General features: G+C 34.8%; 1 protein-coding gene across 1 annotated transcript in view; it reads left to right on the top strand.

Moving 5' to 3' along the window:
- The window catches only part of CSMD1 (CUB and Sushi multiple domains 1), a 990,707-nt gene that overhangs the window by 267,989 nt on the left and 697,711 nt on the right, over positions 1 to 25,007 (top strand). The gene's annotated exons all lie outside the window — the stretch shown is intronic.

The following is a 25,007-nucleotide window of genomic DNA, read 5'->3' as shown; positions in this document are numbered from 1 at the left end:
GTTGCAAATACAAATGTATCTGTCCCTGTTCTTAGTATAGAAATAATGTTGAAGCAGGTATTTGCTTTTCTTAAGTATATACAAATGAGATGGATGAAATACTATGGGTAAGAAAAACAGAGGTGGAGCTTTACAGATCTTTCCTATAATCTTTTAATCAATTATGAGATTTTCTTTCTCTGTGAATTGTAATGCTTTGTGTACTGACTTGTTATCTGAAGCAGTGCCTAATATGACAAACATACTTAAAATAGTTCATGATGAAACTTTGGCCGCTATCCTACAGTGATTAGTTAGAAATATTTTTGATATTCACATTAATTAGGGAGATTAGATGCTAATATATCTTCAGCTTGAACGGAACTTGCGTACATTAGATGCTGAGTCAGATTATAGACACCTTCATTTTCGAAACTGCTTTAAAAGTTACATTTTGGTGTAGTACAGAATAACTGATTATGTTATAGAGATCATATGACCTAGTGAAAACACTTTCATTGCAGTTCTCAAAAAAGTTGGATGTATTTCAGTTGTGTTCTCTGATCTAGCCTACAAATGAGAGGGATTTTTCATCCCAAGAAAAAAAAGGCCATTTCTCATCTCAGCAATAGGATGTTCCAATTTACGTAAATTTACTGTATCATTGCTCTGTTTCATGGTCTAAAAGCTCTACGTTGCTAGTGTTTCATGTGTTTTTTATTTGGAACGGTTGTGATGTACATTATATTTGTGTTACAAAAATTGCATCTACTTTAAAGGAAATACTTAAGTTAGAACCTGTTTTTTTTAAAGAAATCTCTGTGCCTTTTTAAATGATAATGTAATTCAGCATTTTCCATAGTTACAGAGAACTATAATATTACAAAATTTAACTTTTAAATGGCAAAGTTTAAATGTGTTTTACTTTAGGTGGTTAAAATTTTAAAGTATTTCAGGAGTTTTCTGTTCAACCATAAATGTATTCTTGAAAATAATTTTGAAAGCCAAGGACATAGTTAAGAGGAGTGTGAACTGCTGTGTATAATACCCGATTCCACTCTTAAAGCATATAAAAAATAAAGAGTGAAGATATAAAATATTAGCATTTACCACAATGTCATTCTTCTTTAGGTATAATACTTTCATGTAGCATTTTGACTCCCTATAAATCTTGTGAATCTACTTTTAATACAATTCAAACAGTTGAGTCTTTTACTTTGGAGACATAGAAGATGTTTGCAAACAGCTTGCTTTTTTTGACTGTAATTTAATGATGCGAGTTATTGAAAGCTTTATTGATATAATTGATCTAGTTTGTGTAGCCAGTGATTATTAAACGCTGCTGAACATTTCTGTTTTATGTTAAATGCCACTGAGAAGGTGATGACATGAATTTAATAGCCAGCAAGTTGGGAAAACCATCTGCTTATAATTTTTAATGTAATTTTGCAATGACTGCCAGGTGAGTTTCTAGGAAGTATATTAAAAAAAAGTCAAGTAAATAGAATTACTGCTACAGAGCTGAGCTATAAAATTGTTACTATTAAATCATAGGTTGTATGAAAGAAATCTGAAGGTCAGTTTGTTCTAAAATATTCCCTAAGGATATTGTTACCCAAGAATGTGTTGGAAATGTTTAATAACCATTGAAATTATACGTGGTTGGTGATACAGTTCTGGCAAGGGCTAAAATGGCAAGTGTTGCAAACTCATAGAATCACAGAATCACAGAATTGTAGGGGTAGGAAGGGACCTCTAGAGATCACTGAGACCAACCCCCATAGAAATGTTTCAAATCTGGTCTCGGAAATAAAGAACTGAAAATGAAACAAACAAACAAAAAAAGAGAAATCAAAATGAAACATACACAGGGAACTGACAATTCCTCACTGTTCAAAACAGAACAGGAATTCAGGCATTCTGTCTGAAGAGAGAGAAGGAAAGAAATTCAGTAATGGCTAGACCTCTGAAAGTTAAGTCTTGTAAGACACTTGACATTAGGTCTTGCTCAGTGAGATGCCAATCAGGTGTGTTAGACAAACGAGAATAAGGGGGAAAACACTCCATCCATTCAATAAGTGCCCTCTACCAAAGTGCTTGGCAAGTAGGCCAGGGAGATGCTGAGAAGAGCAAGTTCTAAACCTGTCCATAAGATGGATCACTTAGTGCAGGGAGGTGCTTTTGGGAACTGAAGGGCAGGGTACAGGGTTGTATCCTGAAGCAGGAAGCATGCACATACCCTCATTAATGCCTCATTTTAAGAGTTCAACAAACGCTAGGTATGTCTGTTACTGACACATTTGAGGCCAAAGGTGAGATAAGCGTAAGTTATGGTAAAGGCTCACAGAGTGTGTTTTTGTCAAAGCTAAACAAATTAAGATCAGTAGGCCCCAGTGTTAGGAAGACTGCCTCATTAAGAGAAAGCTAGGTTGACTTCTCTTTTCTAGGTGTTATTCTTTGCTAGTTTTCTCTTCAAGCAAAAGATGGTATGTGGAGGCAGTCCCAGTCCCCTCTCTCTGACCTCACATGCATTTCTGCGCTCTGCCATAGCCTGCAGTGTGAAGTTCTGTGTTCAGCTCAGGCAGCTGAGAGAAATTTGAGTAGTTAAGGAGAATATGCTAACCATGGTGGCTGTGAGTTAGTTCAGATGGGTTTGGGGATACCTTTTCTGTTGAAGCAAAGAATTTAAGATTTATTGAGTCAAAATTGCATGTAAAAGTCATTGGATAAAATTAACTCTGGACATTTTGAAGAAAAAGAGAGAGGGGGAAGGACAAGCATGTGAGAAATCCAAAAAGCCTGGAGAAAATTTCCAACCTCTGCCAGTTAAGAAGGAAACAGTTCCACTAATGGTGCCTTATATACAATGTGAGACATTTTCTGTGTTTTTGAAAGTACAAAGTAATTGACAGCTATAATTATATTTAGCCATATGATTCAAATGAATAAAACCCCATGACTGCAGTACAAGGTGTCTTGCAAAAAGTGTAGCTGTTAAAAACAAATTGGCCTGCCAGCGAGAGTTATTGAATTTAGGACCTTTCTTACAAAGATGGAATAGCTAATGAGAAAATGAGTGTTCTGAATCCAAGGTGATGTGCCCACACCATTTGAACACTTTGATCCTGGCTGGAAATGTTTTGTCCTGAAAAAGGGACATGTGTTTGTCTTTTTTTAAGGACTGTGTGGATGAAAGTACAGATGCATGTATGAATGCTACCTTACCCCAAATTTTGAGTTGGAATTTATGTGACATGTTGAAATCTAAAGACGTAGACTTTAATATATATTATTAAGCAATTTATATGGGAAAATGGGATACATCCATTTATGTAAGCTGCAGTAGATCTGTCAAAACTGACAGTGAAATAGTTTGTAGAAGAGGTATTACATTCTTATAAATAATACATTCTTTGCAACATAGAGCCCTGCTGTGTACAGGCCTGTTTTCCTTGCAGTTAAATTAGATCAGAGGTCTGTCCTCTGTATAGTATCTGATATGTGCTATGTGTTAACACTGAATGCATCCAGAAATACATGCAGTCAGAATTCCCACTGTTTTCTTTTTCAGTAGTTTGTATTTATTCATATCATTACAAATACTAATTATTTGGTATTTGATTTGGATTTTTTGTTTGGTTTGGTAGCAGAGAACTCATGCCTTAGGAAAAAATAAATAAATACTTGTCTTCCAAATCCTCCTTATCTATTTAGGTTGCTTTGGTCACTTGTCAAAATCAATACTAAGTGCTGGAAAATCTGTATAGCTCCTTGGGATTTCTTACTGTGATTTTGGCGGGCTTGGTTTTGATTCCCTTTCTTTTCAAATCTGTTTATTTTTAAACCTAGCTGTGAGTGTACGCGACAGCTGCCAAGCGTTTTCTGATCTCTTTGTTTTGGCTTAAAAGCAACACCCCTTTTGACTGTAGCATTCTGAAGAGCAGGAACAGTGACTGTTACAGACGTGCAAGGAAGCCAGAGAAAAATCTAGTTGTGCTTGTTGGTAGTACTGAGTGATAGGAAATACACTTTGGTACTGGGATTTTAAAGTTACCGTTTTATAAAGTCACTAGAACTTCAAATGATGAATGGAAGCAGAATTCTTTCTCAAAGAAATTAGAATTACACCCAACCACACATATGCAGAGGCCTATATACAGTTCTCATTATTCAAACTTATTATATTCTACAGCTTTTGCTCTGGCTGCATTTCATACTGACAATAAACTTTTTTTTTTTTTAACAGTATAATTCTAGTTTTTACTCCAGGTCAGACAGGCCATGCCAGCAAAAGTTTCCAATCCAGAAATATTATCTGATTTCTTTTCTCAAAAAAAATAGAAGAAAGCATACAGTTCCCCTAAAAGTTTCTAATATTTTAAAAGAAGGCTGCACATATAATAAATCTGAAAAAGATAATGCATTTTATCTCCTGTAAATTAAAAAATGCAACACAGTAATCTCAAACAAAGATATACATGATATCTGGTAATTACCCGTTCTTATATTTCCTCACTGGGTTAAGTTTTATTTATATTAATGTGATGATCACTTAAAAACTAATGTATTTTACAAAAGTAATTTGCAATGTGCTCTTTGTCAGCTGAAGATGAAAAGGAAATCTGAATGAAAACTAGAATGCAGGAGCATTTTTGACTGTTTGGTAGTCTACTTCTGTTTTACATTTGCCACTGGGGATGTAAAGAAAAACTATACTTAAAGCAAATGCCATCTTTTGATAGCTCTTCTTCAACTGTCACATTTACTATTAATGTTAATATATGTAGATATATGCACACTAATATGTACAACATAAATACATTCAGCTCTATTTGCATGCTAATAATCAAGAACTATTTGTTATAATTGTAGACTTCTATGGTGTTTCCAAGTTTAGAACGTTCCTGTGCTTTGAAAAGTGTGCATACCTTGTTCCACAATTGTTTCTGTATCTAAAGGATTCTCTAACAAGTTAACTATGAAATCATTTTAAATAATAGGCTGGACTGCTGTGTCAGAATAAATTTAATTCTTCCTATTAATGACACTAAAGACTTTGCAAGTTAAATTTAGTCATTGCATTATATCTGGACAGCTATTTAGACTTCAAATTATGGTAACCCTTTAAATGTACTTCAACTTCAGTATACTTTTTCATGACTGTGGCTGTTATTGAGAAAGGAGTTCTGTTGGTAGCACAGAATAAAATTTAAAAATCTCATTTCATTCTTTTAGTGCAAATAAGAATGAGAAATATGATATCTTATTTTTAATTATAAAATAAGAAAAAGGTGTGAGATGAAAAAAGTTTTTGTATATTAATATGCGAAATTAAGCCAGTTTCACTATTTGTTTTATAAAGTATACTTATTAACAGATGCTGTCTGCATGAAGACAAACTCCTGCTGTGATTATTTTTATTTATTTTCCTCTGTTTATTTGAAGTATCGTAGAATGTTACAATTTTACTTTGATTGTTAATCACAATAGTTATACTACATAATGCTTATGGCAAAATTTCATTTATACTGTGTGTGTGTATATATATACATATGTATATATATGTGTATATATATATGTAAGCATATATAAAATATGTAAATACATATGCACATACTTGTATTTGTATTTATGTTTATATTTTTTACTTAATTCAATCATTGTATCTCTATTTCATCATAGTATCTATATTTCTTTCTACATATTTATTTGTATGGAATAACTTACAGTTGAATACAGGAATTCCCTTTCCCACAGCATTTTAGCCGAAGCTGATTGCTATGTCCTGCGGAGTGACAGTGGAGAAACTAGTACTACATTCAAGGAAATTGTATTTAGAAAGAAATCCTAGAACATTTCACCTTCCTAATAGACTTGCTTTAGCACAACTCATTTTCCCTTCCTCACTTTCTGCTGTGACCTTCTCTGCTGTCAAGAAGGTGTTCCTTTCCTGGATATCATTTAGAATAAACTTCAAACTGATCGGTATTTTGGACTTTTGGTGAGAACTTTCTTAAACAACTATCATTTTGTCTGACTAAAATCAAGGTTCTGTGAAAATTTTGCATGTTCTTACAAGTTACCTCAAAGAGTTTTTATGCTATTTTTACTGTTATACCTGTCTTCTGTCATTTTAGCAGGACATGATAGTGAACTATACCTCCATTCACACCTATTGCATAATTAGTACTGGGAAAATGAAAAATTAGTCCAAAATTAGCCCTAATGGGTGATATGGCCATGACACTCCCTCATCAGCACACACTGCTTTGAAGGATAAGAAGATGAAAAAAAATAGGTAAAACTGATTATATTCAAACAGAAAAGATGAAATCCCGGTATAGGGGGGAATGAGTGTGTCCCTTGGCAATGTATGCAGATGTGCAAAAGCCAGAAGGTTTTTCCCTGAATTCACACTGAGCTCCCACTGAGAAAAAGCACTCCAGTAAAACAAAAAATCCTTAGGTTAACACAGGCTAAAGAAGACTATTACAGTAATAAGCATGTAACATCCATAATGGAATTGTTTTGATCTGAGAAAATACGCAGGCTATTCGTTGGATTAGTAGTATATATATATTTTCATGCTGGAATTTTTTTGATAAACATTTGAAAATGTATTTAAAACAGACACTGATAGCTTTGTTCTGTTTTTCGTTTGGGTTGTTTTCATTGTTATTTTGTCTCTTTTATTGAAGGTGTGTTACAAATTCAGCTTTAACATGAGAATTCAAGTGATTCTCTAATTTAGCACTATACGTATTTCAGAAATGAAAATTGTGATTAGGTGCTGTATATGGATGTTCAGTGTTCTGTTGAAGGGTACAGTCCCTTTGATTTTTATTGTTTTTTTTTAACCAGTGTTATATCATTTTCTTTAATATTAAAATCAGATTGATAATTACTGTGAACTTCTGAAAAAGTAGTGGTACGTAGCACATCTGAATTTTTAAAGGATCACATAAATAGCCACACAGCATGCAATTTTCAATTGCTTTTCTTTCCTTTTCCCATCTGACTGACTTATTCTTGGGCCAAGTGCTGATTAACATGATTTCCAAAAGCACAATATACAAAATTATAGCACTTTGCTAAAACAGTGATCAGTGTACTGAAGGATACTAGCTGTCAGAAAGCAGTGATGTGGGATGAGAAAACATTTTGAAAATGTAACATGGTTTGGATTTGCAGTCATTGACTTCAAACAGTTACCTAAACAATGCCTGATTCTTTTGTAGGGGTTGAAACGTCTTGCAAACCCAGAAATTTTACAACAGATGTTCAAATGAACTGAAAATAGTAGAAGAGAGAAAAGATTAGACAAGACTTCCTTAATACTTTAAACATATAGGCAGGGTGAACTGCTTTAGTTGTGAAAGTACATGAAATTGAAACAATGTAAGAAAAGAAGAGTAAGTAGTTTTGAAAGAGAAGTGTTTTTGTTTGTTTGTTTGTTTGTTTTTGTTTTTAGAGTAGAATAATAAAATAGAACCACAGAGCAACTTGGGTTGGAGGAGTCCTTAAAGGTCATGTGGTTCCAACCTTCTTGCCATGGGCAGAGACACCTCTTACTAGTAGATTACCAAATTCCCATCTAACTTGGCTGTGAACATTTCCAGGCATGAGGCACCGAAGACTTTTCTGGGCAACCTGTTTCAACGTCTTACCATTCTCTGAGTAAAAAATTTCTTCTTTATATATAGGTTGCTCTGAAAGTATGTCTCCTATTCATTTGTATGAAAACTACAACAGATACAAACAGCACAATAAGTCCATTTGGTAGAGAAAATTCTTGGCTATAAAATACTATTTTTCAACATAGTCACCATCATTAGCTGTGCATTTTCACCTGTAATGAAAAAGAGCCTGTGTGTCGCACTTGTAAAAATCTGCACCAGAGATGGTGCCCCTTGTCACTGTCACCACTGTTAAAACACATCACCCACTGCATCACTGTGCTCACATCCCATTTGATGTCCATAAATGTTCAGCAAGTGTTGATGAATGTCAGAGGCAATTTTTTCCTCATGAAGGAATTCATTTCCACACCTTTGCATCATATGCACGTTCATGTCAGACGTCAAACATCTCCTGTGCTGCCATTTGTTGCACAGCAACAAAATGTAATGGAACATTATTGGGAAGATTCAGAATCTACTGCCATACACCAACACAATAAAATACAAAACACAATAAAATAGGAAGCATTATTTTCAGAGCAGTCCTTTTATCTCTCCAGTTTAGTATATCTTTATCATCTGTGTTTATCCTTACTAAGTGCAAGAACTAGTAAAGATCAGTTTAATAACTCAGTCAGTGAAATTCATAATCTTTTGCATTCTTAAGTCCTCCTAGTTTTTTGGTGGCTCTGAGTGCCAACAGCTGTTTTTCTGAGTTTCTCTTTGCATGGACAAAGTGTGCAGCGCTTAATAGAGGGAAAGAAATGGAAATGAGTGAAGGAGGAACAGGGGAGGAAGAAAGGAAGTGAGGGAGCCAGTGAGGAAAAATAAATGAAAATATGTAGACGGAAGGAAAGAAGATTTGAGTAGCACTTACAGAGCAACAGACTGCTATCTCAGATAGTTTTTCTATTTATTTATTTATTTATTTATTTTAAAATCATAAACAGTGAAGACAAATAAATAAGGCAAATAAGTCAAGATCAATAGGACCAGGATGTAGATGTGGCAAACTAGTTGTTTCAGTTCATATTGCGGTTGACCTTAATTGTAATAAATTAAAATGCAAAGCACTCAATTGAAATATAGAAGAGTCTGGCTGCAGAAGGCAGTCAGAGCCCTGTATGTTGTGGTTACAGTGAGCTATCAGGTTTAAAAGTGAACAGTAGCACTTGGGAGTAGTTGAACTGTAAGCAGAAGCATATCCTGTTGCGTTTCAGCTTTTTATGCTTCTAAAATTGACATAAAATTAAAGGACTTCAGAATGTAGTTATGTTAAAGTTATCATGACTTTAGCAATCATTATTATCTTGGTATTTATAGAACTAGTGGCATACCTCACAGTAGTCAGGGTTTAAAGTGTAAATTTTGAGCATACATGTCTAAGAGTCCAGCATATTCTTTTAAATATTGCCATGTTTAACTTTTAGAAGAGTTAGAAGAATTTTTGTCCACGGTATATTTGCAGCAGAAACATACTGATTATGCTTGTCTTTTAATATTTAATATGATTCCTAGTCACACAAATTCCATTTATGGAGCTTAAGAGTTTTCATCTGTTGAAGTCTCTGTCTCTGTGCTGCCATCTCCTGGGGTTTATTCCTGCAGGAGGTGAAGGAAATACAATTTGATCTTTACTATCTGTGATGAAGAGCTGGCATTCCTCTGAATTGAACTCAGGAGGACATTCTGTTTGAAATAAATTCATAAATGCTGTAGCTGTGTTTTTATCTCCTGTTCACTGAAACAAAGCTAGCCAATAGTTATTTCCCTATGCTACCAATATTGTTACTCCATAGCATTTACTAGAGCTGTTGGCACCTGTTTTTTTCATCAGTTTGGAGGAAGCATTTCTGAAAAAGAAACAATTGAGATGCTCACTTATGAACATCTGCCATGTAACTGTTAATTTTCATTTACTCATTCTGATACATATTATATATAGCAAAAGGTAACTATACCACTTCTATGTCGATAAATTATGCTACAGCTCTCCTAAACCAGAGAACAGTGAGCCAGGGAATACAAAAAACATTTTTACTTGACTTGTAGACAGTAGTTCTTATCATTTCATCTTTCATTAAAAATCAAAAAAAATCTGATACATCTTTTGCATCCTTTGGTATATGAAAAATCATCAGGTTATTACATGATTATTTTGCATATAGACAGCTATCAGGGAATGATAAACACTAAACATCTGAAGTTATCAAAAAGAAAAGTATGGCAAAATTTATTTTTCCTAGAATGTGCTGTTCTGACGGTGACAATGAATCAGTCAAATGCCATAGTTTTTGTTTTTAGGCATTTTTTTTTTTTTAACTTAATAATTGGTGTTTTTCTGGAGCTTGAAAAATGTATTTCATGGATAAATGCTGTTTTGGGGGCTTCAGAGAATCCAGTCATTTTATTTTCTGTGTACTGAGATGTCCAGGTGTCCTCTGTAAGAAAAATACTGCTCTTTATGTCTTCTATTATTCTGACATCCTCCTTATCATCCATTCTTCTTTGGAGTGTCTAAATAGTGGAGTGTCATGGGCAAACACAAATTGCTTTGAGCAAAGAAAAGTGATGATGGAGCAGCTAATGGAAAGCTCCCCATCAGGAAGAGGTTACAGATTCAGATGTGACACAGAAAAGGAGAAAGTAAACAAAAAGAGAGGAAATATGATTATAATTTTTAGAAAGGATTTTGCAATTAGCTGTCAGACATGCATACATTTTTGATTTTCAATTGCATTAGATTATTCTTTCAATGGTAGATTTCAGGAAAAAGGTTTTAGAAGTAATTTGCAAAAAGAAGGAATAAGGTCTGTAAACAGGGATTTAGAAGGCATTCTATGAATGTGAGACAGCTAGAAAGAAGAGCATGAAGATAAAATGATAAAATGGTAGAAGGAAATTAAAGTGTTGCTGAACTCATGTCCTTAGTACATAGAAGAAGACAAGTTCAAAGTTATAGGTTAAGGCTGAGTAATTTGGGTCACTGAATGCCAAGAATAAGAAATTTGAACTTGTCCTTACAGAAGGATATAGCTATGGATGATGTAATTGTAACATCACACAAACCATGGAGTTGGTCTCATTTTATGCCATAAATTATATTAGTATGTTCTGAATTTGTTGGCTGAGGTCAAAGATAGAGGAAAACTGTATGGTACAGTTGTAGTAAAAGCGTTATCTTTTAAAAACAAATAAACAAACAACAACAACAACAAAAAGAAAATTGTTGATGATGATTGACATTGAAAAATATTTGGCATTTTTTGATTTTTTTCTTTTTTTTTTTTCCTTCATGAGGTTATTATGCTATGAAACACGCTGCACAAATGGATAGCTAAGAACTAAAACTGACCTAACCATTTTTCTGATTTTCTGCCCTCTGCATTTTTTGTTTAGACTCAACATCAGAATTATTATCTGTTCTCCAGTGGTGAAATCAAATGACAACTTTTGTTAATGAGTGAAAAATTATGATGACCTTATTGAAATTTGCTAGGTAGGTTTCTGACGTCTTAAATTTAGTTTTAAATTCTTAAAAAAGCTTATAATTCAGTGTTGCATCTAGCATTTGAGAGAACAAGAAAAGTGAACTGTTTTGCAACAGTTGAATAAGAGCTAGCTGTGTTCTTCATTTGCATATCATGCTTAGCCTAGCAAGGATACAACTGGATTTCTTTACTACTTAATATTGTCTACCACTACACATCAATGTATTTTCTTCAACTGTTATTTATTTAGCACAGTTAAAATGTTTCTGGCTACTTCTAGAGCATTTCTAAGACACTCTGAAACAGTCATTTGTTTTACGCATCTGAAAGTTTGAATGCATTTTACCACTGGTATGCATTACCTTGGCAGCATATTGGATGCTGCTATTTTATGTCTCTGGGAGTGAGAAATGAAAATGCCACTTTTATGACAACATGATGCATTGATTCTACTCATATGAATATCATTAATGTCATATTCTGGCTTCTTGTCTTATGCCAGGTTATGTTTTCAGCAAAAACGCAGTGGTGTAATTCAGAATATTTTCTAATGTTTCTTTCATCATTTCATTCTTTTTTTTCTTTCCTTAAATTCTAATAAGATCTGTGATGGGTGTTAAAGAATTAAGAGTGCTAATCAATTTAGCCTGAATTTAGCAGATTTTTTTTGTTGTTGTTCACTATTAATGTTGAAATTGTATACAAGCAAAACAAATCCATTTTCTTGACTGCTTATGTTCAGAACATATGCTGATTTGTCAAAACTCTGCATACCAATATATTTTTGAAAAAAACGCAGGTAAATGTTGAACATGAAAATAGAATCAAGTTTAAGATATTAAAAAAATCAATCTACAAGATCTAGTCACACGGTAGTGATGATGTCTCAGACGAGCAGTTTAAGCATGGGGTTGCTCCCTAATATAGTGCAAGGTAGAAATTACGTCTCTCTCACACCCTTTTTCTACATATACTTGGCAGTAGAAGATGCAAACCCTATGGGGACTTCAGGGCTCCATAGGAGGCAAAGACAATTAAGGATCTCAAGAGATATTGCAGAAAGAATTAGAAAATGTATTACTGAATATGAATAAACCAGTGCTAAATATCAATTAGACAAGAACACCTAATTTTTTTTTTTTACTGCAAAACATTGAAGTGAGATTTTGTTATATACTTTACTGATGTTTTCTACTTTTCAATGAAGTTTTTTTTTTTTTTGCTTTTTCATAGTTTCTTCATAATAAGAAAAATAAATTAACCCTAAATCTTAGGGGATAAAAAGACCTTTCAAAGAGGTCTTCTTGAGTATTTTCTTTTTAATAATACTAATGAAAAAAATATCTTTGATTCAGAGTACGTATGTTTCTGAATTATTTCATTTTTATTATTTTGTTGCTTAAGAATTGAAGTGTTATGTAAGAAACTTCAGAATATCTTCACAGGATGTTTTTTGAATTTCTGATTTTAGCCATCTCTCATCTTCTAGGGCTTTATCAGCATTTTGGAACATCTGATTTTCTTGAAGCATAACAGAAATAATTAAATCTGTTTCTAGTTGTATTTTGATTCAGAACTTTCATTACGTAGAAGAACAACTAAATATTGCCAGATCATCTGAATACTTAAAAAAATGTTGGCCTTCCTATCACACAGCATTTCTCATTGACTAATTCTTTTTGATTTTTGATCTTGGGATGTTAATCTAATAGTTTGTTACTGAAGGTAATCCATCATTTCCTAGGATTTTGCACTGATAAGAAATAATGTACAGATAAAGTAATAGTCAAAACTGGGACAGTTTTATAGGTTTTCAGTATTCAGAAGATCCATTCATTTTTGAAGACTGATACCCCTACTTGGCTCTTGTGAGGCCCCATCTGGAATACTACGTCCAGGCCTGGGGCCCCCAGTACAGGAAGGATGTGGAGATCTTGGAAAGAGTCCAGAGGAGGGCCACAGAGATGATCAGAGGGCTGGAGCACCTCTCCTATGACGAAAGGTTGAGGGAACTGGGCTTGTTTAGCTTGGAGAAGAGAAGACTCCAGGGAGATCTCACTGTGCCCTTCCAGTGCTTGAAGGGAGCATTTAAACAGGAGGGAGAATGGCTGTTTATGAGGGTGGATAGTGACAAGGGGGAATGGGAACTGAGACAGGGGAGGTTTAGGTTAGATATTAGGAGGAAGTTTTTCCACACAGAGGGTGGTGATGCACTGGAACAGGTTTCCCGAGGAGGCTGTGGATGCCCCATCCCTGGAGGCATTCAAGGCCAGGCTGGATGTGGCTCAGGGCAGCCTGGTCTGGTGGTTGGAGACCCTGCACATAGCAGGAGGGTTGAAACTCGATGATCACTGTGGCCCTTTTCAACCCAGGCCATTCTGCAATTCTATGATCTTTGGTTCAGGCATGTCTGCAGAAACAAAAGTGCCTTCTGAGTCATTTTGTAGTTTCTCTTTGTAACATATCCCTTAATTTTGAGAGCTGCTTTAATAAAGGTAACACAGCCTCAAACTGCTTATTTCTGGTTCTGGTTGCCATACAGTTGAGCATTTACATGTGAACGCAGTGAAACAACTACTCTGGTTTTCACATCTCCAGTAGTATTTATTTCTTAGTTGTGAGTTAAGCATATTTATATCCAAGTAAATTAGAAATCCATTCATACCTCAAATATTAATTGGAGTAACACTTTTAAAGTACTGTTTCTCATACCAATTTTTCAACACATAATATACACTAGATCTTCAGAGTTACAAGTGGATGAAAAAAAAGCATTGCACAGAAAATAAACAGCAATTATTACAGTATCCAAATAAATTATCAGGAGAGGAGGTCTACATAATTCCTCAGTGATAATATGAGATTGTTTTATGAAAAAGAAATAGTTTCTTTTTTTATTATTCAAAAAGCTTTAGTAGTCTGAGTTATAGCTGTTTAGTTGTTTCTTAGAAATTCATCTTTGAAGAAGCACTGGTACAATAGGCTGATATTGGAAGTGTTTTGTGAATGAGTCTGTACACATAACATTAAGAAAATATTATTTTTAATATTTGTCTGTTTGAGACTACTAGTTTGGTTTTTTTATGTGTAGTTTTATATTTCTTTGAATAATGTCCAAAGTTTCTGATGTGCCATGGTACATTAAGTTCACTCAGATAGGTTTTGCAATTTAACTTTTCTTTACTCATTTCCAAAGTTGGTAATTAATGAAATTTTTCATGTAGATGATGTTAGTAAAATAGACTATTGCAGTTTAATGATAAATCAGCAATTGTATATTTATATTCCTTATATAATTACTTTGTGCCTTCCTTGATGTTTCTCAGCATAATTGCAGGTTGTAGTTTTCTTCTTTGTGCCATGCTGCAGTGGTGCAGTGACAGTGAACCCTTGAGACTGAATCTGTCTGCTGTGGAAGCACTGGAAGCACTGATCAGAATCGGGCTGCTCTGATGAATCAAATAGCAGCACTGCACTTAAGAATATCCCTTGTGCTTAACTCCAAATCTCTTAGTATAGTATGCAGTATCATTTATCTGAAAGTTCAATGCCATTTTGGAAGACAAAATGTACTCTAAGAGGTAGTTCTTTTTGGAAATTATAAACCTTTATTAACAAGTGGGCATTGAAATATGCTTGTACTGTTTGGTGTTTATCTAAAATGCAAAACTTTAGTTTGCTATATAGCATGTATTTCTTTATCTAAGTACAGTCCTTTGAATCTAGATCCAGACAAAGATTTAAGATCCTATATGTGGCAGTGCAGTACCTAATTTTTTGAGCATGCTGATGGATATCAGAACTTTGAGGTAGAGGTCAGACCATACAGTGTGGTGGACAGAGAACTTAGTGCCTGAAGCCTTGTCACAGGAAAAAACAAACAATCAAACAGCAACAACAAAACAAAAAAAAGAAAAAGAGAAAAAAGATTAATAAGGCAGAGAAGGTAGAATAACTGTGTAACCAAGGTAGACTTATAGTCTAGACTTGGTTGTAGAATCCTGAATTCCAGTTCCCTCTCTGAAGGCTGTTTCTGTATTTTACATGAAAGTCATTCCTAAATAAGCAGTTACCAAGGCAGGAATAGAAAGTTGTGCATTCCAGGTTTGTTTCTATTGGGCTACAACATTTGTTTAGTTTTGTCCTTGAGTCTGTTTGGTGTATATATATATGTATATATATATATATACACATGCAAACATACATACATATATATATATATGTATATATATATGTTTGCATGTTTTTACACAGAGCTCATTCTTAACTGACACCATGAATAATGTGTTTCTAACATACGTCTTATTTTAAAGCTCAAGATATTGTGTTACTTCAGAAGGTGCAAGAGATGGTTTTAATGTTGGTAAATATAATTGATGCTTCTAATAAGGTAATTGTGCTATCTTACAACTCCTAGAATGGAAATAAATCCCTCTTATATCTTGATTTTAAAGCAAGAAGTTGCTATTACATGTCAGCAGGGTCTCCATTCTTTCATGTATACTATGATTACTCTGATTGTGAAATACAAAGGACTGCTGTAATGTAGACACTTTTTCTGGCAAGAAGTTGCTGTAGATGTAGGTTTTCAACTCTGCTTGCTTCTACTTAAATAGGGGTAGCACAGGAATACTCAGCAGTGGAGATAAGAAGAGGGTTTTGCAGAGGGATGCTGAAAGAAGTCTAAAAGTGCAAATGGGTTTCCTAGAGGTTTGTGAAGAATCAAGGAAAGATTGGAGAATTCAGGTGGGTGCAGGAAATGTCGTTTAGTTTGGAGTTGCACGAGAAATGGAAGGCTGGAGGAAGAAGGATACGGGAAAGTTGTGCTCTGCCTGCATTTGCAAACCTTTGTTCTGCCACTGTCAGGGGGAGCTGAGAGCCAGGAGCCAGGATCAATCAGTGTGCCAAACAGCACGAATTGAGCACCGTGTGAAGTAGGACATGGGCTGGCTTTTTGGGATGGCATGACTTACTCCTCTCTCCCATGACACTGGCAGAGCAGGCAGTGATCTGAGCAGCTTTGTCAGCTGACTTCCTCCAGCCTTCCAGTGGGACCTCATCTGGAGTGACCTTCCTGAAAGTGCTCCTTTGGGCTATATCTTCTGATCTATAAAATGGGACAAACTTAAAACCTCCAAACTGAGTAATCCTCTAAAAAGAGTAAGCAAAAACAATGAGATTGTGAAGAGATGAGAGATAGTAGTGAATGAATGTATGTATAAATATAGGGGAGAGAGAGAAGGGATGTAGCTCCTCTTCATTTTTGCTGGATAGAAAGTTTGTTTTGATGAAATTCAGTTTACATTAAAACTTTATACTTGGAAAGTACAGAAATACACATTTTGATTTCCTTTTCCATCAACAATTCAGAGAAATTGCAAGACATTCTCCAAGTGGCTTAAATCTTTATCATTCCTGAGAGCATTGTGGCAGAAAATTGTTGCTAGGATCTAGAAGGGCATCTAGCTGAGACTCACCCAGTTAGTCTACCCTTGATATCTCCTACACTGGAAGATGTATATTTTGGAGATTCATAGGATGAGAGGGAACTGGGCCATTTGGAAGAGGCTGTATATGCTAATGGGGTCACAAGATCTTGTGCCACGGCTTTTTCATACCACCTAGTGCCTTATACTGTGGGACTCCTATACGCACAAAATTGTATCATTTAAGAAATCAGTCTGTATGTCACCCAGAAGTGGAACTGAGAACGTTTTGGGCAAAACATGCGCAAAAGCAATCAATCAACAAAATACGAACTACATTACCTGCTATAATCTCTGTTAAGTGTGCTTTCATTATGGAAATGTTTTAAAATGCACTGCTATTTTTTTTCTCTTTTCTACTTTTCAGTTCCTATAAGAGAGAGATGATATGTTTGTGGGCTTTGACTTTTCTTTTCTTTCCTATCCATTTTTGAGAGGAGGGAGAAATCATCATGGGAGTCTCATGTCAAAATATACACAGCATGTATTGAATATGGAATTTCTTAATTCTATTTAGACTCATCTCATTAAACTTATTCAGTCCCGTTTCTGACCACAGTCTTTAGAAGTGTGCACATACAAATGTGTACTCTCTGAAAGCATTGAGAAAGGAGGTGGAGTGCTAAGTTTGAGTCCTTAATGCCAGCAGTGTTTCTTTTTATATTGCATCCTTCTATATGGATAGAACAAAATACACAACACCTTTATTACTTGAATATCTGTCTTTTTACCCCCCTCTGACCTTTTTTTGTCAAAAGATCTATAACAAAAAGGTCAGGGCTAGCTTTAACAGATGTGAAGCATTTTGTGTTGTTCTTTTTCTTTTCCTCTTGTTTTTTAGAGCATTCTGAAGAATTTTTCTGAAGAATGCTGTAGCTTGTGATCATTATTAGTGTTAGAGGCCAGGCAAAGTATTTTTAATGCATCCAGGCTGACAGGTCAAGGTCAGGTCTCTAGAGATGTGATGCTTGACAGGTAAATCATTCTGAAGTTGTACATTGGAAGATAATGTTTTACAGCTGTAGCATGCCGCCACCTAGCTTTACTTATGTTCTCTTTTTCTCCTTTAATATTTAGTATTTCAAAAGTCCTGGGTAATTTACAGGACATTTTATTTTCAGATAAGTATCTTCCTATCCATCAACTATCTGCTTTTTATCTCTTGCTAACAGCCACTCTTCAGTCTTTTAATCTATTTGGCTGGTTTTGTCAATCCTGAGTGCAACTCTCTCCCCTTAAAGAGGCTGCAGCAAATGCACTTCTTCCAAAATGCTCTGTATATTGTTCATAAATTAACAATGATCTGTCAAGACTTCTTTTCTGAATTGACTTTTTAGGAATAAGGGATGAATGTGTACAGCCACCATGAGAGAAATCTCTGTCATCTTGGACCACTTTTATGGAAGTTCTTCACTAATCTCTACCTCTACTGTTCAGGGTAGATCAAAGTGGAGAGTAGTAATCTTCGGGATTAGAAAAAGACCCAAACATTAGACTCTTTCTCCATCTTCATTTTTCAACTTTCTTTTTTTATTATTTTTTATTTTTTAAATTCCATCTAAATTATTGGATAGTACTTTTTGAGAGAAGAGGCTCTTAACACCACTGTAATTGCTGCAGTACAGTGCCTGTCTCCTTAGATCACTGTATGCATCCTGAGCCAAGTCAGCATTTTCATAAAATAATTTCAGCTTAATGCTCAAATACCTTCAAGATGAGAAAAAAATTATGAAGCATATAATATCCTTCCTACTGCCTATTTTTCATTACTGATTGTTGTCATATTAGAAAATTACTATTACACAAAGTAAAAGATTTCAAATGTGATTGGAAGACAGAATTATTTTCTAAAGTTTAATGACAAACTCAAACTTTCCCTTATTTGAGAAAGCTAAAATTTAAGGAATTAATTTTACAATGGCTGTGCTGGGAATAATGTTCCCACTTGCTTTAAATTATTTTTTGTTATGTTAAAAATTAATGGTGAATATTATTTTTTTAACCTCATTAATTAAAACAAGAGTGAGCTCACAAAATGCATCAGGCAGATTTTAAACAATAAGCTTAATCATATATAGCATTTCTATATTTGGGGATTCACCAGTATTTGCCTCCCTTCCTCTTGTCTGCTTTAATTGTTAAATAGCTTGTAGTTTGCCCTACAGACTTCAAGGTCAGCGGGAGATCAGGTAAATACTTTCTTTGCTTCTTATATTTTCTCAAATTATGTAAACAGACTTTCAGAAAACACACCCTCTCTTCCCCCTCCTCATTCCAAGCAGCGAGCAGTTCATCAGGTCACTTCTGTGGAGGATGTGTCGAGAATGACTAATATCTAGATGGCTTTTAGAAAAATGGATGATTTAATATACAAAGAGCTTACATGGACCACTTCAGTGCTAAAAGAAGTGTCTCAATGTTTCTCCACAGCATATAAACAGAGGAAGGCTTTTAATTCCAGGGAGGTGATTGAGTCACCATCCCTGGATGTGTTTAAAAATGGTTTGGATGTGGTGCTCATGTGGACATGATTTAGTGGAGGGTTGTTAGTCAGAATAGTATGGTTAGGTTGTGGTTGGACTGGATGATCTTTAAGGTCTTTTCCAACCTGAGCTATTCTATGATTTTTTTATGTTCATGGTCTCTGTAGATGAAATGTAAATGGGAAAAATTAATAAAAATCTGCTAAAGCTGCAAGTTTCATTTAGAAAATTTGAATTAATTGCATAGAAATTTATATAAATAGTTTATTTGTTAAGTGGAATAGGATTATTTTTGTTTGTATAGACTTCAGCGTAGTACAGAATGAGAACATCATTAAATTCTGAGAATCTCTATGAATCAACATTTCATCTGCCATTCACCTGCTCATGCCATCTAAAGGTGGCAATTTTCCAGTGTTAGAAAGTGGAAATGGTGTTTACATTTGCAGTCCAGGAGCAGTCAGTTAAGCATATTAGGATTTCTTTAAATTAATGAAGATAGAAATATTCAGTGGAAATTACTAGATGATAGCCCAGCTTCTTGGTCAAATGCATATGTCATTTGTAGGTAACAGTTAGTTCAGTTCGAGCTGAGTGAAGGACCAGGAAAAGCTGCATTATCTAAGTAGAGACTGAAGCTCATAGCATTTTTCAGTTATTGGAGACTTGACCAAGGTTTATGCTTCAGGAATGGCACATTCAAACACAGCCTTTCTGAATGCCTTACATATTTTTAGATTAGGATCTGTCATAACTAAAGAGAAAAAATAACTTTATATTTTGAATTAATTTTAATGTTGCATGTTAATTTCAGTTTTTTCTCATTGTCACCAAGATAAAATCTCTTTTCTTATTTTGTCCCATCAAACCCCACCAGATATTTTGCTGCCTTTAGCATATTATTATGTTAATCAGAAACATACACATACATTTTGAAAAAAATATTTTTGTGTTAATGGGAAATTGCTTTTTCTTATGAGCCATCATACTTTTTTCTGCACCTGAAATCCCGAGGAAGAAAAATTAATTCATTTTGCACATGACTGATCTGAATTTATGTTTTAAAGAATAGCAGAAGATAGCCTCATCTAAACCTGATATTTAAATTAAAGTATCAGGTAGTCTGACAGAGGTCAACATGTGTACAAAAAGCATCATCCAGTGTGGAGGAGAAACTTAGACTTTATTCATCGATGTTGTATTTTTGGGTAGGATTGTAGGCAGTTGAAATATCATAGAATAACTGCATCTTGTAACCATCTGTTGGATACAAAATACATATAACAAGATGTTACGCTACATAATTGCTAAAGCTAAGCAATAGTTTAAAGAAAGAGGGTAATGGTTACCTTGTAATTAAACAATTGCAACTAGAAGCAAAAACAAATCTCCAGGTAGGCCAAGACCAATATAGAGAAATGTTGATCCATCTGAAGACCTGCATATTGGCACTGGGATACAAAGAAATCCTCTGGCCATTTTAATTCTGATGAGACTGAGTAAAATTGAGATTACAGGTAAGGTCATAGAATCATTTAAGGTTTGAAAAGACTGCTGAGGTCAACTAGTCCCACCATGAACGCATCCCCACCAATGTCCACTAACCGTGTCACTCACTGTCACTTCTACACTGTTCTTGAACACCTCCAGAAATGGTGACTCCACCACCTCCCTGGGCAGCCTGTGCAGTGCCTCACCACTCTTTCTGAGAAGAATTTTTTCCTAATATGCAGCCTGAGCCTGCCCCTGCTGCAACTTGAGGCCATTACCTCATCCTATCACTGTTACCTGGGAGAAGAGGCTGAACCCCACCTCACCTCACAACCTCCTTTCAGATTGCTGTAGAGAGTGATAAGGTTTCCCCTGAGTCTCCTCTTTTCCAGAATAAACAACTCCAGCTCCCTGAATCTTTACTATATTTTTGCAAATTAAGAAGTTACATGATGTGAAGCATAATATCTTACGGTTACATCAACTGTGCTATTGATTTGCATTTTTAGAAAACACCAAGTTACATATACAAATACAGTAATCTTTTAAATTATCTTGCATATTGTTATGCTATCTTTCTTCTTAATACAAAGTGTGAAATTATTTCTCTTTGTATTAAGAAGAAATACAACATATATTACATCCTCATTCTTCTTATATTAAACACTTATAATAAACATACACTTACCGATGAATGATTTGTATATAATTATTGTCATTTTAGTATTTTTTTCCAGAAAATTACTAATACGAGTCCAGAACAAGAGCTCTACTCTAAGCAACTGATAATATTAGCTCAGTTCTATTTGCAAAATTCACAATTCAGAAACAAAATTTCTTTATTTGAAAAATTTCGAGATAGTAAAATTAACTTGAAAAACAAGATCTTAGGTGAATATTAGCAAACTATAAGATGAAGTGTATAATTTTTCTTGCAGAGTTGCAAAAATTTGTTTCAGTTTTGGACTCATTATGACATTCTCAAATTCTCAATTTCCTCTTTTTTTTTTTTTTAATTCATATTCCTTCATTTTTTTTTTTTATGGAATTATACAATAGAATCATAGATCTGAATTACATTTTATTATTTTCTGTATAGTTTTCAGAATCACGTTTCAGGTTTTTGTCTGCCTTATTTTCTTCAAAAAGCAATTTAAGCAACGAAATTAGTTTTAGTTTGGATTAATGTCTACACTTTGGATGGGATATTCTCATTAAGAGCGCAAAACCCTTTTTATTGATTGCTGTCAGTTGCTGGATTATAAAATATGTGGGTTTTTTTTTGTTTGTTTGTTTTTAGTCGCCATATCTGTTGCTACTATTTTGTTGTTGTTGTTGTTTTTGTTTTCCTGGTGTCCATATCTGCCTTTAAATTTAGAGGCATCTATCTCTAAAAGGAATTATTTGTATATTTTGGAGAATGCTTAGCACTGATTGAGAATACTTTTTAATTCAGTATTAACTTATGCTTTTTTTTAAAGAGTGGTTTCTAAAACCGAAAGGGAATTTTCTTTTGTAATTAACCTAAGCTCAGAATATTTGTTGTGCATTGTCTTCTAATGTCAGATGATGAGAGAACTCATGTGTCTTTAACAAAAGCAAATTGTTTACTCATTCAAGGATTCTGTTCAGGCTGTGTATTTGAATGAATTCCAAATCAGCAGTTCTATTGAGTTGCATGGCGATCGATTGCCTTTTATGTTAGATGAATGGTCATGTTCAGATCCGCTCTCCAAACCATCCCCCCCCAACCCCACTGTCCTTTTTTTTTCTTTCTGGCCCACGGCCTTAGATGCCATCACCCAAAGCTGTTAGTCCCAAACGAGATTCTGTTTAGTGGCTATCAGCCACTTTCAGCTTTTCACTGCATATAAATTACTGTATTAAGAACCGGAGCTGTGACGTGGAGTTATAAATGCTAACTGTGAATGAGGAAAAAAAGTCCAAATGTGTAAACGAATAATTTCAAATGGGGCTTAGGAGAGGATGATCAGCAGAACTTTTTTTTTTTTTTTTTTTTTTTTTTTTTTTTTTCCTATTTACATCTATAGGAATGTTGCTATTTCTAATTTCGTTTTTTTCTTTTTTTTTTTTTTCATGTGACATGCTTAGTATTCAGTTTAGGGAGATGTCCTCCCTTTACAAAGACATACATTTTCTTTTATTAATAATGTCCCTTTATGTGAGCCTATTTAACTGCATTAGACAAAGTTTATAACAGCTCCATCCTGCATGTATTGGAGGGCAAGGACATTGTTAATGTTTCAATTTATTTTATGGTTGTCTCAGGAGACAGGCTACGTGTCTTTCACCTAATGTCAAGAGTCCTCATTTTTCAATGTTTACCACTTATTAGAGTCCTTTCAGTGCAGTCATCAGCCCTGAAGGAATGCATTGAAATCCTCCAAAGCTCTGCTTTACAGAAGAGCACTAGCATTCTAAAAAGGCAGTAAGCAGGTGCAGTAGTGAATCTACAAATGGCAAACTAGAATTACACAACTTCCACTTCAAGCAACACTGCAAGGCAGTAGATAAATACAGTATTTCTGTTATCTGATATCTTGGTGTTAACACCCCAATTTCACAGTTTTCATGCTGTTGCCCCGTGTTTTGTATGAGAATGGTAACACACTCTGTTACTAGTGCTTCACTGGGACTTCTGGGAGCATGCCAAGTTTTAATCATAGTAATAATTATGAAGGATGATTCGTATAACAGATGATAATTGCTTCATGTTGGTATTTGAAGAAATCTCTTCATTCTTGAGCACAGGCATTTGAAGACCCCCAGATCTGTGATGGATGTTTACTTTTTTTTTTTTTGAGAAAACAAAACAAAACAGTTCCATTTTATTTTACATGTTGTGCTGGCATGGTCAGTGACTTTGGTTTCTATTTAAGCAGGTAATTAAGTACCTGGTTAAATAAATGGCAGTCTGTTAGTGGCACTCTAACTGCTGTGCTTCCATAAAATTCACATTGCTTCCATTTCCTGACAGTGTATAATTCTCTCTTTCTGCTGCTAAGAAATATCTTTCCTTCTCTGTTTGTATATAGGCTGTACTCAGACAGGATCATAGTCTTAGCCCAATGAGTCAACACTTTTTTAGTCCTGAAAATCTGTATCTCAGACAAAGTATTTTTGATTTCAGACATAGTAGAAAGGGCTACCATCCTGGCCTGATGTTTCCACCAAGGTTGTAAGTAACCTTCTCTTCTACTTGTAAAGTCTCCACTCTTCTTTCTAGCGTGCCACTGCTTCCCCTGGAATCTCTTCTCCAACTTCACCTTTGTTCTTATGTATGAAATGCGAACTAGCATTCTCATCTTTAAAGTCAGGTTTCTCAGTGCATCTGATTTTTACTAAAGGGCTGTTCTTTGCCCAGTCCCCTTTCCTCTGTGCTCCGTTTGTTCATTTCATCCCCAACCCTCTTTCTACTCTGCCTTTGATAGTCCCACTCCACAATGTAGGAATGGCAGCTTCCTTCCTGTGTGTCAAGCTCTCTCTCTCTTAAAACTCACTTTTTCACTTCTCTTCTTATTTCTTGCTGTAATAGACTTACACCGACTCTGCCTGACCCAGCTCACACCTCATTAGCCCTCAAGCAACTGCAGATGCCTCAGTCCCAAGTGTTTTAAAATCATGAATAAGTGCATTCGAGATCATTAAACTGGTTTAAAATAGTGATTTATAGGCATAAGGAGAGAGATAAATAAGTTTAAAGACCTGTAGATTGGCTTTAAAAATTGAGCTCAATTTATGGGTGGGATGAGGGCTTAACCAACTGTTAGCCTCTGCATTGGCACCACTGAGTTAAGCGTTTTTGTGGCTTAGTGCTTAGGATCAGCTGTGTGGCTTTCATCTTCCTTGGTAGATCATGCTTGGGTTGGTCATAAAGACCATCCCCAAAAATGAGTGGTATTGACAGTAACATTTTTTTCTCTAAGTAGGACAGAAAGGCATTTCTGTTGTAGAATGGGAGCCCCCACATTACAGCAAGTTGTTGAGCTACGATATGCACAAAGTAAGTCAAGCTTTCAATCAGGAACTAGCTAAAGTTGAGACTCCCGGTAAGTTAACATGCCAGCAGAGGCAAAAACAGATCCTTCTTTTGTTTATACTGGTTAACATATAACAAAGGAAATAACAGAAAAGTAAAATATGAATTATGGATATGTAATTGTTTTTGTTATGTCCAACAAGTCTACATCAGTCATTTGTGAGCTCTGCAAAAAGCTAAGCAATTAGACCTCTAAGGATTATTAACAAGAAAATTGCCTGACACAAACTGGAACTATCAGTGCAGCTTTTTTTCTTTTTCTTTTTCTTTTTCTTTTTCTTTTTCTTTTTCTTTTTCTTTTTCTTTTTCTTTTTCTTTTTCTTTTTCTTTTTCTTTTT

Source organism: Lagopus leucura, unplaced genomic scaffold (assembly GCF_019238085.1).
Source record: "Lagopus leucura isolate 7727_CA_CO unplaced genomic scaffold, USGS_WTPT01 Super-Scaffold_73, whole genome shotgun sequence".
NCBI classification, from domain to species: domain Eukaryota; kingdom Metazoa; phylum Chordata; class Aves; order Galliformes; family Phasianidae; genus Lagopus; species Lagopus leucura.
Note: the sequence above shows the minus strand (reverse complement) of the source record. Positions and strands in the feature narration are given on the sequence as shown.